Genomic DNA, 16,743 nt, shown 5'->3' with positions numbered 1-16,743 from the left:
AGCACTGTGTGCTGCAGCCCCCCGCCCCCCGACACAATCCTCCTGCCTACAGAATGCCCCTATGCAGGGGCTTGCAAGGAGCTCCTCAGAAGGTAGTTTTATGGCAGTCTTCTACGATGCCTGAACTGCAACAATCCTCCCCTACCCGCTAGGTGGTTTTTAGGTCTCATTTATGCCACTCTGGTCCTCTTATGCAGCATAACCGGGCCAGTGTGGGTGTGAGGCTCTGGTCCTCAATCTTTTCCTCACGTTTACAGAGATCCCCTGCACTAAGTTGGCTTAGATACTGTAGACACTCCAGATTTTACCCATATTAAAGGTTCTCTACTATTTTTAATATATTGCTTGGGCAGCATCCTAAAGAACTTAGCAGACCTTCTTGTGATTTTTTTAACCTTTCTGTAAAACTGAATAGAGCATTTTGTCCTTGCCATAGCATTCCATATAGGGTGGCTTAAATAAACCTGTACAAAATATCTCCTACTATGTGAAATTCTACAAATGTTGTGAATGGCTTTGGTGAACCCTATTGATTTCATTCCTTTTAAATTCTATAGAACTCTTCCACAAAGAGTATCTCCTCCTGGTTGGGAAAATATTATAAAGCCTCTGAGTTTTAAAGTTCTCTGGAACTGTTCAAAGTTACAACGCCTTGTGGAAAAGTTCTAGAAAATGTTGCTTTGAATCAGAAGTTTATAACATAAATGACTGTCCTAGTACCATGTCCTTTCTTCTCAAATACGTCTAGAGCCCTACCCCTTCGCTTTCTGTCTCTCATCTGGACCATAATTCTCTGTACTACGAAAGAAGGCCTTGTAATTTCTCAGTGCTTATAGATTTTCAATTGTCTTTCTCAAGCATCTCCCTCAGCTTTCAGATCTGCACTATAAACTGTGGGCCAAATCCTGATCTCACATACACCAGTACAACAGAGAGTAGAACATGGGCCCCCTTGCTCTTCTCCACTCACTGCACTGCCTTGCCAACTGTGGTTCTCCGTTCAGTCCTGATTCACCATTGCCCTGCACCTCATGCCATTATTTACAATGTGAAAAGTGGGTGTAAAACACTACCTTTTTGATCTAATAGTGTCACACCTACAGGGCCCTCACTTTGCTCTAGTGTAAATGACTATGCAAGATGCAGGACAATGATGAATCAGGCACATTGTGCTCAGTGCACTCCTCTTTTGACAGCACAAAGCTGCTTCTTTTATTCATATAAAGTAAACACAATTAAATGTCAAATGTGATGAATGGATCAGATGCTATTTTACAGAGCACTAGAATCCACCTTTGACATGAAATGTCCTCTTTCTTTTCATAGTAAAATGAACTTCTCCAAATCTGAATTCAGATGGTAGTGAAAGAGAATTCAGTGAAACCACATTTGTAGAAAGAAAACACCCTTTCTTTCCTCAAGCAATATATACCAAAGTTTAAATCAAGCTTCATGTTTCTTTTACATAATCTTTAAACCTGCCCCAATGACAAAGTTTTTCCAAAGTTTAAAAATATCCCCTATCAAGTTATTTATGCGCTCAAAATATTTTTCCAGGACCATCCATTATTTGAGTTTGTTTTCCCAAGGGTCCTATTGTGAAATGAACTCAAAAGCTACAGTTGGAAGGTATGAATTTAATCCATGTGCATAAGATCTCAGGCTTGGTCCTGAAAACACTTAGGCATATGTGCCTAGCTTTAAGCATATGAGTACTTCCACTGAAGTTAATGGGATTACCCATGAGCTTAAAGTTAAGCACATGCATAAGTGTTTGCAATGTAGGGTCCTAAAGAACTAAAATAATTTTCAGTAACTATTTCTATGGCCTTTCTTTTCTCTGAAATGTTTAACATCTTTATTGTTCCTTGAAGGCTTACCTAGCTAAATAAGTCTGTTCTGCAACATCATGTATGTTACCTGTGATTAAAAGCTAGAACTGGGAAAGCTTTGTGAATTTTAATTCACACAAGTTCCAGCTTATTTTGCTATTTCTGATTCTGGTGCCTTAGCACCCTATGAATTTCAATTAGAGTTTTGGGGTCAACCTACTGCAGAGCAGGAAAACCCAGCAACATTAATTAAGCACTGTGAATTACACATGGGATCATTTGGCTTTTGATTGAAACCAAAATAGAATTAATGGCTGTCTTGGAAATTCTTATTTTCAGGTTGAATTTAGGTGAGAGACGTTGAATTTGGAGAGGACAAAAAGGCCCCATCTAGACTAGGAAAATAGTTAAAACATTTTCAAAATGTGACCTAATGCTTTTTTAAACACAACTTTGCAACAAACGTGGACAGAGTGTAACATCTTTTTAAGATATGTTAGGTAGCATGTGTCCAGCTAATTCATTTTAAGGGTGTTAAGCTGTTTCTACAGTAGTGCAAAGTAATGTTTAAAAATGTATCGTCTAACACATTATCAGACATGATCTAGTCTAGATCGGACCAGGGAGTAAGAAGGAGTTTTCTTTTTAAATGTACATATGATACATTTACCAACACTTCTGTTTTATAAGATTCCTTTTCAGTTACAATGTTTCATTGTGTGTGGTTTTTAATAATGCTTTTTAAAAGAGGTGTAAAGAGGAGAAAAGAAGGCAGATGCTTTCCTTCCCCTGCACTCTTGGGTAGGCAAAGATCAGATTCTATGGAAAGCATTACCTCATAGTTGTGGCTAAAATCTAATATGTCAAAAATGCAATAGAGCTGAGTCATGTTCTATCAGGAATTTTATGTAGGATCCACAATTCAGTAGGAGCACATCTGCACAAGCCACAGAGAGATGTCTGAGGGTCTGTCACACACAGAAGAGTGGCTAGATAGCGGCAGTCTAACATCAAGAGGTGCATGCACCCGTGGTGTAGCTGCAGCAGAGGCATCAGTTTGTTTTGGAAGGAAAGTGGACCTGGCTGCTGGAGGATATGAAGATGGTGGTGAGTCTGTTAGCCTGTGCGAGTGTCAATGATGAGTGAACGCAGGCTGTGTAGAGTCAGACAGGAGGCAGTGACCATCCCAGAGAAAATTATAACAGGAAGCCTGTTTCAAACTTAATTGTGAAGGGAATTGATGCCCCTCCATAACAGCAGGTGAGCAAATAGTGGGGAAGATACTCTTTAAAACTTGGAAGTGGATTTCTGTTTGAGAATAGGACTTGTTTCTGTGGACAGTTGAGCATTTGCTAAGAGTCATAAATGAGCCCTCTGGGGAAAGTTTTGTTGTTTTTTTTTATTAAATGGACTTGCAGACCTCAGCTCAACATTTTCCCCCTGAGAGAGCCCAACAGCAAATAGAAATGCTGATCTACCACATTACAGTAGGAAAGTTCAAGAAAATAGGCTCCCAGAAGCAGGGGCGGCTCTACGAATTCCGCCGCTCCAAGCAGGGTGGCGCGCTGCGCCGCTCGCACTGCCGGGCGCCGGTCCCGCGCCTTCGTGGGACCTCCCGCAGACGTGCCGCTGGTCCTGCGCCTACGGTGGACCTTCCGCAGTCATGCCTGCGGGAGGTCCGGTCGTCCCGCGGCTCCATTGGAGCTCCCGCAGGCATGACTGCGGAAGGTCTGCCGGACCCGCCTGCCGCTCTCCCGTTAAAATGCCGTCCCACGCGCGCGCTTGGCGCGCTGGGGTCTGCAGCCGGCCCTGCCCAGAAGCTATCATGTGACTCATACCATGTGACTTCTAGTATCCATGAACCTAAAAAACAAACTGCTAAGCTCAGTTTCTTAAGAAGAAGAAGCAGCTGTCTATCCAAATTAATGCTTTTTGATGAATGGGTTCTGTACTTGCCACCATCTTGCGACAAAAAAAGTCTATTTTAAATTTGCATAATCCTATCTCAATGCCTGAAAGAGGTGCAGCGGTGACCCTGGCTTGACTGACGGTGATGATAGCGGAGTGTATTCTCCAGTAGGTCCTACCATGGCATTAAGGTGCCAGGGAGGGGACAGTTGTCCTCCTTCTTGAGGTTGGGTACTAGCTAAGTTGAGGAGATAAACCTGCCACTGACAGCATAGCCAGCATGTGGCTGAAGAAATGGCTAAAACTTTAATAAATAGGCCCCAGTTCCTTGCATGTCCCTCAATCCATTCTGCAGCAACGGTGTGGAGTTTGATTGTGAGTCTGTTAAGAATCTCAGGGGCCAGAAAAAGAACTGCCCTCTCAGTGTGTACCTACAACTGCAAGACACTGATGACTCGATCAACCATATCATGAAGAAGGCAAGGACAGCCTGCGATGTCCTGTCCTTGGTCTCTCTGAAACATAAAGAAAGGAGATGGAAGTGAAGTGGAGAGACGGAAGCACCATCATGTTGGGAAAAGGAGAGGCATGAGAACTGTTGGAGGAATTGGTTTTATCAACAAGGAATGGTCTTCAAAAATCATCTCCTGTAAGTTCAAGTCATCATGCATTGGAGAGCTGTACCTCCAACTGAACAAGAACAGCACATTCAAGATTATCTAGATCTACACTCCCCCAAGCACAAGTGAAGATGATGATGTGGAAGAATTCTATCAGGAACTTGAGGAAACCCTTGCTCAAAAATCCACATATACAATTGTGATGGGAGACAACGCCAAAGTTGGAATAGGGAAAGAAGGCGAAAAGTTCATTGGAAGGTATGGCATCAGCAAATGGAATTCATGAGGAGAGTGACTGGCAACTCTGGCAGAGACAAAAGAAATGTTCATTGGTAACACCTGGTTTAAGAAAAAGGCCAAGAGAAGGTGAACATGGATCACACCCAATGCGAAGAACAAGAAGGAGATTGACTATATTCTGATCGACAAGTGGTGCATTGTACCAGACATCTGAGTAGTGCCATCATTCAACACCAGTAATGACCATCACTTGCTCAGAGAGAAGCTTAACTTCAACATCAAGGTGGAGAAGGAAGCACTACAGATGGAAAATCAGAGACAGTGGCCAAAAATGTTCAACAAGGCAATCCTGAAAGCCAACATTTCCAAGGAAGACTGAAATCTCAGATAACTGCAATGAGGACTGTAAAAACTTCACTGATAAGTTGAGGCAGTGTGTGAAATTAGCCAATCTTGGAGGAAATGAGGAATTTGCTAGAGAAGCAGAGGAATATGAAGCGAAATGATGGCGATAAACTCGAGTACTCCCTCCTCTGCAAGCTGATAAGAAGACGACTAAAGGGGGACTTAGAAGTACTGAAATGAAAGGCTCTTAATGACCGCTGAAGATCACAGAAGCCTCAAAAAATGCAAATGGGAATTGACACTGTACAAATCGACAATAATGGTGCTGAAGAACAAGGACAGAAAAGCAGTAATTGACAGAACAGGGGTGGAAGTGGTCTGCAAAGATTTCTACACCAAACTGTTCATCTCTCAAATAAATGTCCCACTACCAACACTTCAGACCAACAAGTGCACAATCCTGATCCTCATCAGCAAAGTTTGACATGCAATTTACCAAATGAAGGAAGGGAAAGCTCCAGGAAAAGGTGGACTAACAACCAAAATGATAAAATCTGGAGGTCATGACCTCTGGAAAACTCTTGCTCAGAGATTTAGTCGTTACTTGGAAATGCAGAAGATACCATTCAGGTGAAAGGAATCCAACACCATTTTGCTGTACAAGAAAGGTGATTGTGAAGATCTAAAGAATTATCCTCCAATATGCCTGCTCTGACATGTCCACAAGCTAGCTACCAAAATAATAACAAAACGACTAACAGAGTTTGGACGAGCAGCAGCAGAGAGGGCAGGCAGGTTTTCGAAGGAAATTCAGTACATTGGACCATATCTTCACTATAAACCAGCTTTTGGAGTGCTCAAAGGAATACAAATTCCTTTTATGCATTGCCTTCATCAACTATGAAAAAGCATTCAACAGCATAATGATCAATGCAGCACTGAAAGCTCTTGCAGAGCTGGACATCGACAAAACTACATCAAACTACTAAAGGAAGCAAACTCTGACTGCACTATGGATATAACTTTGTTTGACACTCTCCTTCACATCCCAGTCAAAAAGGGTGTGAAGCAAGGCGACACAGTTTCACTGAAACTCTTCACAGCCTGCCTCGAAATGGTAATGAGGTAGATGAACTGGAAGGGTGGAATCAGCGTCAATGGAGAGCATTTAAACCACCTCAGATTCGTGGACAATATCATGTTGATTGCCGAAAACACTATGAAAGTACAGAAAGTGCTGCGAGAACTTGACACAAAAAGTAGCTACGTCGGACTGAAAATGAACTGCTCTAAAATGAAATTTATGCGGTCTGATGCTTTACCAAAAGCCCAATAATAGTCAAGGGAGAACAAATAAAAGACGTTGAACAATACATCTATTTGGGCCAAGAAATTAACTTGTGCTATGATCAGGAAGGCAAACTCTCATGAAGAAAGAAAGCTGGTTGGCACACATTCAATTCTATCAAGGATGTCCTGCAAGGAAAAACCAACAATGCAACACATACCAGCTTCTTCAACTCAACAGTACTGCCAGCAATGTTGTATGGCAGTGAAATATGGGCACTGACAAAGAGAGAGGAGCAACAACTGTCTGTCATGGAGAGGGCGATGTATAGAAGAATTTTGGGGATTTCAGTCCATGACTGAGTCCCCAATGAAGTGATCAGACAGCAGAATGGAGTGCAGGATGTCACTGAAAGCAGGTACAGTAAAATGTGATGGGCCGAGCATATAGCTAGGCTCACTGACAATCAATGGACTACAGCTGTCTCTGAGTGGTACCCACAGGAACTGAAATGACCACTCGGCCGACCTCCAAAGAGATGGGAAGATTTTATCATGAAAAGGTATGGCCACACATGGAGAAAGAAGGCCAAGATAAGAGAAAAATGGAAGACAGGTTGTGATCGGTGCAATCTGTATGAGGTCTGAAGGACCAATTGATCAAGGTGATAAAATAGCACAAATTTGCACGAAGTGCTGTCTGGTGGCTCGGAAGCTTCTAGCCCATTCCAAAAAATAAAATCACCTATTATAGATGCCCCAAACCCCATACCAATAATGCACACCCCACATTTGCCCTTTTGCTCCCAGCACATTTATGCTCCCCCTGCATCTCTGGAGCATTCTTCTACACAAAGGCGATGTCTACACAGCAGCTGGGAGGACATGTGATAGCTATTTTTAGATACTAGCTGGAGCGGAGCTATCATATGTGCATCTGGGAAGCTGGGATTTACACCTCCCAGCTACTACACAGACGTACCCAGTTAAGATCAGACCTGGAGGAGGAGGGGTTAGAAGTTCTTTTTTATTCCCTCACCCAGACCAGAGAGGTAGCTCCAGAAAGGACCTCTTCTCACTCTTCCCAGACCTGAGGTAGAAGTTCTAGCAGGGCTCTTGACCCTATTTCCAGGCTTGGGTCTACAGGGGTGGAAAGTTCCTTCTTCCTAACACATTATGAGGGGCCAGAGGCAACAAAGTTGCCCTAAGCTGCTGGGTTCTTTGTTACCTTCTCAAGCCCCCCTACCCCTTGTGAAAATGGTATCAACTCCTTTCTGTTCCGTATCCAAAAGCTTCTGTTGGCTCTTAAGAACCGGTGGAGGGCTCTGTTTGCAATATACAACAGCTCTGATAGGTAAGAGAAGCCAATCTCCCCCACCTCCTGGGGAAGGGAAGCCCACCAGTCTGAGGGAGTCTTCACCACAGACTGCAGAATCTCTGAGGAACACCCATAGAAATGTCAGGCCTCCTAATTGTATTTCTATCTTTGAACCCCATTTTTGATGGGTTTGGGTTTTGTAACAAAATTTGTTCTGCTCCAATAAAATCTCTTTACTTGGTGCAGGAAAGTGAGGCTTTTGCCAAGAAAATATATACATAGTTCAAAAGTTTAACAAGACATTTTTGTTCCTAGCTTCACTCAAAATTGTTTTGGAAATACTCAGCAAAATTAAAATACATAGAGTGTAAATCAGAGAGAGTGTGTTTATCGTAGCCTTTGAAATGTTCTAAAGCAGCCTGAATTGAAAGGAAAGGGCCTCTACCTTAGCTTAATGCCAAGTGATTAGTCCTGTCCAAGACAATCAATTTATGATTAAGATCTTACAGAAAACCCTTGTCCTTTTGTTTCAATTACAGAAAATATTACAGTGCTAGCATATATATTGTTTAAAGTGAAAACGGATCCAGAAGTAATAACTAATAACAGCAAATGGTGCATGATGACCTGCTTCAGCCCCTGACTCTGCTCACATTCTTGCTGTCGAACTAGTTCTAAACATAGAAAATACCTTGTTGGGGTGTGCGTGGAAATAATATAAATAGGTTCAACAGCAAAGAGTAGAGACAGCAAGATCCCTTATTTCAACCTCATCTAGGGGGAAGGCTGGGTGATGAGGAGAGGGAGGAAGACTGCCCTCTGTTTCAGTAAAAACCTCACAAGGGAGCTCTTCAGGGAGAAATATTGTGTGAAGTTTCTAGTGGAGTTTTTTTCCCTTCCCCTCACAGGATGAGCATTGGTTCAGTCCCTAAATGTGGGAGTGAAATCCTAGGCCCATTGAAGTCAACAGGCAAACTCCCATTGACTTCAGTGAGGCCAAGCTCTGGACATATCTCAAGGGATCTGCTAGAGTCCCAAGATCAGCACAGAGGCCCAGTGTCTCTGCACAGACTCTGGGGGATTCCTGCCTGCCCTCCTCTGGCTCCCTGGCACTGACAGGGCTTCCTGTGCCAGCATTAGATACTCACAGATCTCACCTGGAGAAGCAGTGTTTGCCCAGTGAAGATGAGGCACTATGCAAAAGCCAGAGACATTAACTGCTGGTGTTCAGGAGTCATAGTGAACATTCCTCTTCCATCTGTCTTTACCTCCCCTGCATCCCTGCACCTACAGAAGAACCATCACAGTGTTAGAGGTAGGGGGAGATTGAGAATCAGCCACTGCACACCACCTCCAAAAGGGAAAAATCAATGTGCAGAAGTTTCTTTTTGTGTGTGATGATACCTCCATGCCATTGCCACCTCCATTTGACTGAAGCAGTTGTGGCAATCAAAAAATGTTCTTTATTTGCAGACAGTGGGTGCTATTTCTGAAATTATGTTCTGTTTGTGCAAAAACTGATTCCGGATCTCAGTATGAGGGAGTGAAGTGAGGGCAGTGTAAATATTTTTACACCTTTTTGACCTAATTAGTTAGCCGAAATTTGGGGTATAGTGCATTGTTTCAGTTAGGAGGAGAAATTGATTTTGGAGTCAAGTTTTTTTTTTTTTATGCAATCCTGTTCACTTACAACAAATGTACAAAATGCTGTTTCCCAGAACACAGCAGGAATCAAACAGCAGGAGACGGTTTATTTGCTCAGTTCCAAGCCTCTTTCCAGCCAGTACTTAGCCCAAAAGCTCTGTCTCCAGGCTTTCGCCAGGGACATGTTCCTAGTGCTTGTTTTGGCTGTGTCATTGACTTTCTGCTGCTTCTCTTTCAGCTTCCCTGCTGTTTCTCCTAATTCTCTCACAAACACACACCTCCACCAAACAATACCCAGCAACATTCCCACATCCACATGTGCTTCTATTTTAGGAGGTGGCTGCTATTAGTTTCAGCTAACTGGTTCCATAAAGGAACTTAATTGTTTCTTACATTTATTAACAATTAAGCCTGGCTGTTACACTCTACAGTTTCTATGAGCCTTAACCCAACCCAAAACAACATAAATGTAATGGGCCCTCAACTTTAATAGCTATATATGAACAATAAATGTATTCTGTGAAGGACAACATTCCAGTCTCCAAAACATACATGTAGAAACAACCTTAAAGACTGTAAAATTCCCTGAGTGTGTAAAAAGGGCAACCTCTTTACATTTCTGTAAATGGCAAACCTAGTGACAGTATAAATATTAGGACATTTGGGAAGTGAGTTGCCAGGCCTATAGTAATTTTTAGTCTATGGATCTTACCTACTAGATTCCTGCCACGCGTAAAGTCAGTCTGGTCTGTAGTTATAGCCTAGTTTATCACTTTATTCTGCCTACCATAATATTAACAAGAACATAGATATTTAAAATGTATACCATATGTGCACCTTTTGGAGAAGATTCAAATGAAAATGGATAATAGATCCACGATGAAATAATTCTCAGCAAATAAATTCTTTGGTATTCTCTCTTCTGCCAATTTACATGAAGTTACATTATATGGAAAAATACTAGGTTTTGTCACATTCCAAGATGATTGAGTAGGATAGTAATAAGGGTCTGACGTGATCAGCCTATATAAGTATCTGGCAATGTAATTATGAGGTAGATCAATTTTAAATAATCAATAAAGGATCTTTCAACTGAGAAAGAAAGGAAGCAAGTTCAGAGTAGGCATGTAATATGGATCAAATTAATTGAATACTTAGATTTTCTTATTTTTGGTGATACCTAGCCAAATAGAGAGAGAGTTCTTCGCAAAACTGAACAACAAGGCAGTGAAGTTCATGTAGGCAAGTAAAAAATTGTAATAAAAAAATCAGAACTCTAGTCATCATGGAGGGGAAGGAGTACTACTACTCACCTTTGCAAAGTATTAGATGGCTGTACAATTCTTATGGTACTTTGTGATCATCTTTTCCTTTTAATTTATGTATAGGTATTTATGTTAAAATAATTCTTAATATCTTTAAGCTTTGATAGTTATTGTTTTTTGTGTATATATATATATATAGAGAGAGAGAGAGAGAGAGACACAAAGGTGTTTTTTTAATAAAGTAAAGGGAACAATAAACATTAGTGACAATGGTGACAATGTTCAGTCCAATTCTCCTTTCACAATAGAGCTAAGGTATTTTCAAAAAAGCAAATGGGCGCCTAATGCTAGGCTCTTGTATTCATATTTAATATAAAGAATTAAGACGAAAAACAGGGAACCACCTTTTAACTCTTGGGAAGTATGTTGGAATAGGAGCAGTGTAGCAGGCAGAGTGAGGAAAACTATGGATATTCTTAAAAAGGTAGAGACTGCCTTTCTTAAATAGACAATTAACATGACACTTATTCTTGAAGTATACCAAAGCACTTCCAAACCACTGGTGTGCAGCCATCTGTGAGTGGAAAGAAACAGTTTACCAGTGGATTGAAACACTGCACAGAAGATCTTAAAATCTCAGTTCTGCAAACACTATTGAGTGAACCTGAGTAGAGCCATTGGCTTCAGGGTAGTAACCACTATGCTTAATAGTGTTTTCAGACCCTGTGTCAGGAAATGAAAAATACTGTATCCTTTTAAAACTGCAAGAGGAATTTAGATAGAATGTAGATGTGCAAATAGTAATTTGGTCAAAACACAGGAGTCAAGACCTCCAGAGTTGCAAACAAGTTCCATAAAATTGTTGATGATCACTGTAGTCAGGACTTCAGATTTGTCTCACCTGAAATAGATTCATAGATTCTAGGACTGGAAGGGACCTCAAGAGGCCATCGAGTCCAGTCCCCTGCCCTCATGGCAGGACCAAATACTGTCTAGACCATCCCAGATAGACATTTATTTAACCTACTCTTAAATATCTCCAGAGACGGAGATTCCACAACCTCCCTAGGCAATTTATTCCAGTGTTTAACCACCCTGACAGTTAGGAACTTTTTCCTAATGTCCAACCTAAACCTCCCTATAGATCAACTGCAACAGCACAATGGTTGCTTATTCTATGATGGGGCTTTGGATGAAATTTCTAGGTTTTCTTTGAAGGTTTCCTATCCAAGTATTGAGCCTACTTAGTTTGTGAGAGCTAAAAATATCACAACATGAAGGGGTAAGGTGGCTGCAGAAATAAATAGAAAATTGGAATCGAACAAGATATACCATAGATAGAATGAAGCCTCAAGGCCTTCCAGGTGTTGAACAGTCTGACTTTGATCCAGCAAAGCCCTTAAGAACAGGCTTAATTCGAAGTATGAGTAGCCCCACTGAAGTCAATAAGATTACGCACGTGCCTCAATGCTTTTCTGGATCAGGGCCAGAATGTTGAATACCTTGTGAGACTGAGATCTCGGTGAACAATTTAGGAACTGAATGTAAATGTTCACTTTCTAACCCATCCGCTCCTTCCTTCCTTTTTGATCAGCCAGCTCTGTTTCAGTTGTAGTTATGAGTAACATTTGTAAGCAACATACTTTTTTAAGGTAAGTAAATAAGCTCCCTTCCCTTCACTGTTCTTGCTGCCTTTGATGTTCTGCTCAGTTGCAGCCACTCTCCAATGCAATCCCATTTTCCTGCAAGAAATCTATTAAAGTACCCAGTGCCAAAAGCTCTCTATACTTCATATACTTGGCATTGTAGGGATTATGAGCATCTTCATAGTCTCAGAATGGCAAATCTCATGTTCAAATACCAACCTGCCATTTAGCTGTGCAGGTGCTATAACTCAGCTCCTGTGTTTGTTCCTGTTCTCCTACTTCCCCTGAATAAAACCTGACATTTTTCTTGATGAATTTCAGCTTAAAGTTGAACCCCAGGAAGAAAAATCCAGCTTGAATAAATAGATGACCAGATGAAGAACATTCTTATTTCATGAATAAGACTTTGTGTTTGCAGACAGGAGTCAGCTATATTATTGAATACTAGGGGCTATTTGGTTCTGCAGGTTGGAGTATCTCCTGCCTACTCTTGCTCATTCCTGTGTGGCCACACAGGATGCTGATATGGATTTTTTTGGGGGGTGGGGGGGGAGGGAGGGCTTCTGCATACAGTCTTTTTACCCTGTCCTGCAGCAGAGAGACATGGCTTATGCTCCAAGGGCCTTTTGTGTCTGTGGAGAAGGGAACTGAATTTGCCCCTTATAGCCTACTAATGCATATCCTTTTTAGCTTATTTCTATATTGACCAAGGGAGAATCGCAATGGTCAAATGATCCCAGCACACTCAAGTGTACTTAAGCATGTTAAGTTAAGGCATTTTCATGGTGTGGAGCCAAAAGAGACAAGCCACCTTCAAATTAGCCACTTGAAAATAATCACTGTGGATCTTCTATGGGGGACATCTGCTTCACAACAGAAATGCTATTCCATGAGACAATTCAGTTGCTCTGGCAACAGCCTTTGACAGGTACTGAGAGTGCCAGAGAGCAGAAATTACATGGTATGTGGGCCAGTAGCCCGTTGACTGATGCCTCTGACTTTGCTGTACAAACAGAGATCCTGCCAGTAAATAGGTACTAGAAGAATATGTATTCACTGTCACAATGTTACAGGGAAAGGTGCTTGAGAAGTAAATACACTGGCTAGAAAATTAACTGGATCTAATTCTGTCATACACTAGCCCTGGAAACAAAACTATGCTATTATTCACTCTCTTGCCCTGAAATACATTTTACAACTATGATACTAAAGTGGTGCTCATAACAAAGCCTATCATGTATTTGTTAATAAGTTGTGTTCAAGCATCTCAAGGAGAGGCTGATGTGTCCGTATGCACACAGCAAGATGGCAATGTTTTGAAAATGTAATTCTATCCTAAATCATTTTGGCTGGTAGAAGATACGTTTTTCACTATTTTCCATTTTTTGAGTGATTAATAATTGCATATATATGTGACCCATATATGCCAATCCAAATGCTCAAAAATCATGAATCAGGCCCCCAAACTCATGAGATTTTTTTTAAAAATGGGTTTCATTTTGTCTCTCTCCCGCTGTCAAAATGTTTGGAAATGTGAATCAATCTTCTGTCTGCAGCCATGAGGGTTAGCAACTTACTCTCATTAGACATGAGAGCTGAGATTCTCAGATAATAACCTGATTTAAGCAGCTAGGACTTAAAGAAAATCACAAATATTGTGAGATTCATAATGAAACTTTGAGAGTTAGCAGCAACAGTGGCCATTTGTCCCACAGTTACTCTTTCCAAGTTAGCTGAATTCTTACTATTAGCTTTCAAATCTGGAGAATCAATAAGGGACCTTCTTTTTTTCTTCAGTCTCACTAGGTGGGAGGCACTCACGCTATGGTGGTGAGGGCTAATATAAGACCCTAAGAAAAACAACATCTTTAGCACTGCTGACATCTGATCACAACAATGCAGATGACAGCAAAAAAGAAGCAGTGAAAGAGGAGGCACCCACAATAGAAATGGTCTTCAATCTGAACAGTGTCTCATAGCACAGCAGCTATAAGCAGGGCTGAGAGTGATGTTCCACCTCTTCTGTTATCACATTCTAGTGAGGGAGCAATTTATTGCAGATGATAGTCACAGCCCAGCAATGAATGAGACATTTGAAAGAGCATGGAATGTGTGGCAGATAGGGTGACCAGATGTCTCGATTTTATAGGGACAGTCCCGATAGTCAGGGCTTTCTTATATAGGCACCTATTACCCCCCACCTCCTGTCCCGATTTTTCACACTTTCTATCTGGTTGCCCTAGTGGCAGATCAAAGCAAAGTTAACTCATACACTGAATTAATTGGATGCAAATTTGAAGACTTCCAGCAGAGTATTTTGGTCCCACTCTGGCTTTTAAAAAGCCCAATTCACTGGAGAGTTTTCAAACTGCTGCTGTGGCAATAAGGAAGAATGAGCTCCCTTTCCAGAGGCACAGGGCTACCAAATACACAGGCAAGGATCCAGTAAGATCTTTAGACATGCCACTGACAAATCTAATGATGCAGAATGCTGAGTGAGGCAGGAGTCCTGCAGGGGGAAAAAAGAGCAATCTTCTAATTAAAGACTATATTGTAATGCAAATGCATAAAACAGCTGAATTAAAGATGCATGGCTGATATCTAAGATCCTCAAACTTTAATGTTTTTAATATAGTTTTATAATGAAATATATACTTTCTAAATTCCATGTACATAGTTTAGCTCTAACAACATCTGTCCTCCCTGTGCATTATGAAATGTGACTGAAAATTATACCTTGGTCGAAGAATTGTCCATATATTCACTGTTTACTACATTAGCCAGGAATGTTTATTAAATTATGCCCATCAATTTTATGTGTATATAATCAGGAGGAAAAACATAAGGATTGGTTGGAACACTGACAAAAGACCACATCAAAACAAACCCAAGTAAGTTGCTTTAATAAGTCATAATGATTTATATACCATAACACTGTAATATTGATGTAAGCTCATTAGAACATGCTTTTCTCCATATTCAGGCCTGGACTACACTAGAAAATTAGGTCAGTTTAACTATGTCAGTCAGGGATTGTGAAAAATCCACACCCCTTGCAGTGTAGTTAAGATGACCTATGTCCTCATGACAGTGCTAGGTCATTGGAAGAATTAGTCCCTTGACCTACCTACTGCTTCTCAGGGAGATGGATTAACTATACGGATGGGAGAATTCCTCGACAGTGTAGGTAGTGTCTATACTGAAGCGCTACAGTGGCGCAGCTGTGCCACTGTAGTGGTTTTAAGTGTAGACAAGCCCAAGGTCTGGTCTACACTATATAGTTTGTTAACGTAAACCGCCTTGCATTGATCTAGTTTTGCATGTGTCTACACTTAAATTTGTCTCCTACTGATGTAAGTGCCCCATTACGCCAACGTAGTAAAACCAGCTTGAACAGAAACCCACAGAGACTGCATATACACCTCTACTTAGATATAACGCTGTCCTTGGGAGCCAAAAAATCTTACCATGTTATAGGTGAAACCACGTTATATCAAACTTGCTTTGATCCACTGGAGTGCACAGCCCCCGAGCACTGCTTTACCACGTTATATCCAAATTCGTGTTATATCAGGTCGCGTTATATCAGGGTAGAGGTGTCGTACATTTCATTTTGTCAATAATCAAAGAAAAAAAGAGCAAATGCAACTGATGGATTTTGTTCATACACTTTTTTGGCCTCTTTCTCTTAGACCATTTATCATCTTTTCCCCATGATCTGCTTTCAGGTTTCCTGTGACCCTGTTAGCCTTTTGTAACAGCTGAATAAAGGCCAAGTGTATTACATCATGAAAGTCCAGAAAGCCCCTCCAACTTCATGCAGAAGAAAATGCAGTATTAAATTATGCAAGAGGACTTCAGGAGACCATTTAGGCTCCGATTTAGACCATCTGCTTGTCAAATGTCTTGTCAGTATATATTCATATTAACAAAATCTTTTTCCATCATGAGTGATGGGTCTGATGACTGATCAAGACAAAGAAGTGCCAGTGATACTGATGTATCCCCAAAGGTTCTGCCAGTGATTAAATACAAGTTTGAATTTAGCTGATGTCAGGGTTGTTGTGACTTTCCAAACCTGGAAAATAAACACACGCACAGACACACACCTCTCCCTTTCTTCTCCCCCCAAAAGAAGAGACCACTGTGAAAATGCACCGGTGGCTTATGAAATGAATGCACAAGCACCTACTTTGTAAGTATACTTACACTTTTTCCAAAATAAAAAGTTTGCAGTTCTGTACGTAAAACACAAGAGCATACAGTCAAGTCCCCCAGTCGACTTACTAGTTATAGGTTTAACTGTTTTATACCTGCCCCATTTTTGCCAACTCATTTTTCCACACTTAGCTTATTAAGAAGTTTTGATCAAATCAATTGGAATATGTTAAACACAATGGATGCTGAGCTGGCTGTACAAGCTACAGATCATATTAAAAATTGAAAACATTTTGGATTCCTGTCTGATTTTTACTTCCACAATGTTCCTCCATTTTGATAAAAACCACAATAACCTCTGTCACAAACAGATGGGATAGAAATCTGACTCCCATTGCAAATGTGAGAAGAAAAGAAAAGTTCAGAGTCCCCAAAGAACAAATTTTCTTCTTCCAATTCTTCATTCAGCATCAGACTTTA

General features: G+C 41.0%; 1 long non-coding RNA gene across 2 annotated transcripts in view; it reads left to right on the top strand.

Moving 5' to 3' along the window:
• Nucleotides 1-16,525, top strand: part of LOC120401550 — a 54,347-nt gene extending 37,822 nt beyond the window's left edge. For both annotated transcript variants that reach the window (XR_005596531.1, XR_005596532.1), the window contains 2 exons: nt 14,937-14,996; nt 15,834-16,525. This is a non-coding gene — a long non-coding RNA (uncharacterized LOC120401550). The remainder of the gene's footprint in view (nt 1-14,936; nt 14,997-15,833) is intronic.
• The last annotated feature ends 218 nt before the right edge of the window (nt 16,526-16,743 follow it).

This window comes from Mauremys reevesii, linkage group 3 (genome assembly GCF_016161935.1).
Source record: "Mauremys reevesii isolate NIE-2019 linkage group 3, ASM1616193v1, whole genome shotgun sequence".
Lineage (NCBI taxonomy): Eukaryota > Metazoa > Chordata > Testudines > Geoemydidae > Mauremys > Mauremys reevesii.
This window is presented reverse-complemented; position numbering and strand designations above follow the sequence as displayed.